Genomic DNA, 2,183 nt, shown 5'->3' on the forward strand with positions numbered 1-2,183 from the left:
GTCGAAGCAGCGTGTGCACTGAAACGTGGGGGCCACACACACACACACACTCACACACACACACACACACACTCACACACATCCCAAGAGAGGAGTCTGTTCTCCGCCACGACTCCTGCCAGAGGACATCACCGGGAACGGCCCGCCTCACCCATGTTAATTCCTTTTCTCTCTCTCCTCTCTCTCTCATCCTCCCCCCTAACATCTCATTCAGAGGGGGGACGTCGGAGATTGATGGCTCAGCAGCCTTTCTCATTGATCAATCAGACACAATCTGCGTCTGAAATGAACCCGGGTGCCGTCCAGACTGTGTATCTTCTCTCAGGTGTGCGCCCTCTCTCTCCCCCCCCCCCCCCCCCCCCCCGCCTCCCCTCGGGGCATGATGACAGCCGCCATCGAGCGCTTTTCAACTTATTTGTGTAAATACTTTGTAACCTTGTCGATTTATCCTCTCCCCCGCTGGGGCGTCGCAGCGGAGCGAGGAAGGGGAGACGAGAACACGAAGAACACGCCGAACACAACGGCGGCGGCTGCCATGTGTCGGAGGAGGAAGAGGACATTTTGTTTTTTCGTTAATCTCTGCGGCCCTCTCTGGAGAAGTGATCACACATGTGATTAGATCACATCGTGCATCTCATCTGGTGGTGAGTGATTTAGGCCGGATCGACTCGTACGCGTCGTATTTCCCCCGAGAGTGGGATTAAAAAAGTAGGCGGAGATGGGGGAGGAGGAGGAGGAGATGAGTGGAGGTGGTGGGTGAGCCGGGAGGTGGTGCCGGTTGAGGTGAGGTGTGGTTGGTTAAGAGGGCGCTTTCATGGGTGAAACCATGGGGTGAAATGGTGTCCGTTCCGGATTCTGGAAGACGAAGCGTGTTCCCTGAACAAGATTGGAGTGTGTGGTGTTATTAATATTTCTTTTGGACCCCTGTTCGCCAGGACACTCGAAACACCTCCTTATTTAGTGTTTTGCCCAGCTCAACTCTGTTCTGTTGTTTTTGTTTGACTTTGTCATTAAAGCTGGATTGAATTAGCATTTTTATGTCAGAGTATTATGTTTTATATTTCAGACGCTCCAAATGAATTGGATTCGCCAGATGCCGACTCGTATGAGGATGGCATTCGACACACATGCACACACACACACGGAAAGAGGCACACATACACACACACACACACACACAAACAGGGAAACAGACGCACACAAACACACAGAAATAGACAAAAGTACACCATGAAATATCCACACATGCATCCGAATACACACATGCATGGGGTAAATCACACTTTTGCACGCATGCACACACATGAAAGCACATGCATACACACATGGGAAACACACACATGATCACAAGCAGACACACACATAAACACATGGCAGGGTTGCTGCCTGGTACTAAGATGAATCGTAAACCAAAATCAAAATGCACATTAAAGTAGGTAAAGAGTGTTCATAATATAATAAAGTAGTAGCTTTAGTAATGAATCGAACAGAAGACAGAAGCCAGGACCCTGTTTATAGGTTATTATTATTTTTCTTTTTTCACATGTATTTTTTTCTATTTCTTAAATCAATTGTTAAAAGAATGGTCGCTATGTATTTCTTCATTTCCGCAGAGGAAGTTATACAGCTCTAGTTCTGTGTAGCTCTATAAATAGAAGAGCTTGTTCTATGTGTAAGGTCTGCACTGATGCAAAGGCAGCCGCTGTGACCCCAGCTGATCTGCCTGTGTCTCGCTGGAGGAGGGCGTGGAGGAGAGGTACTGAAACTGGATGTCTCCCGTCAAGAAGAGAAGGCGAGAGAGAGAGATATGGAGAGAGGGAGGCATGGAGGGAGGCATGGAGAGAGGGATGGAGGCATGGAGAGATGGAGAGAGAGAGAGAGAGAGAGAGGGTTGGAGAGAGAGATGGAGAGAGAGAGAGGGATGGAGAGAGGGATGGAGAAAGATATATAGAGTGAGGCTGAGAAGGAGGGAGAGTTGGAAGACATAGCCAGATAGATGAGAAAAGGGATGGAGAAAAAAATGGGAGAGGGAGACGATGGAGAAAAGAGGGATGGAGAGAAGAGATATTAAGTAAGAGAAGGGATAAAGAGAGATGGAGGGATAGATTGAGAGAGGTAGAAAGAGAGAGAAAAAGAGAGCAAAATAGAGAAATGAGAGAGAGAAAGACAATGATGGGAGAGAG

The sequence above is a fragment of the Micromesistius poutassou genome (genome assembly GCF_964030765.1).
Source record: "Micromesistius poutassou genome assembly, chromosome: 11".
Classification (NCBI taxonomy): domain Eukaryota; kingdom Metazoa; phylum Chordata; class Actinopteri; order Gadiformes; family Gadidae; genus Micromesistius; species Micromesistius poutassou.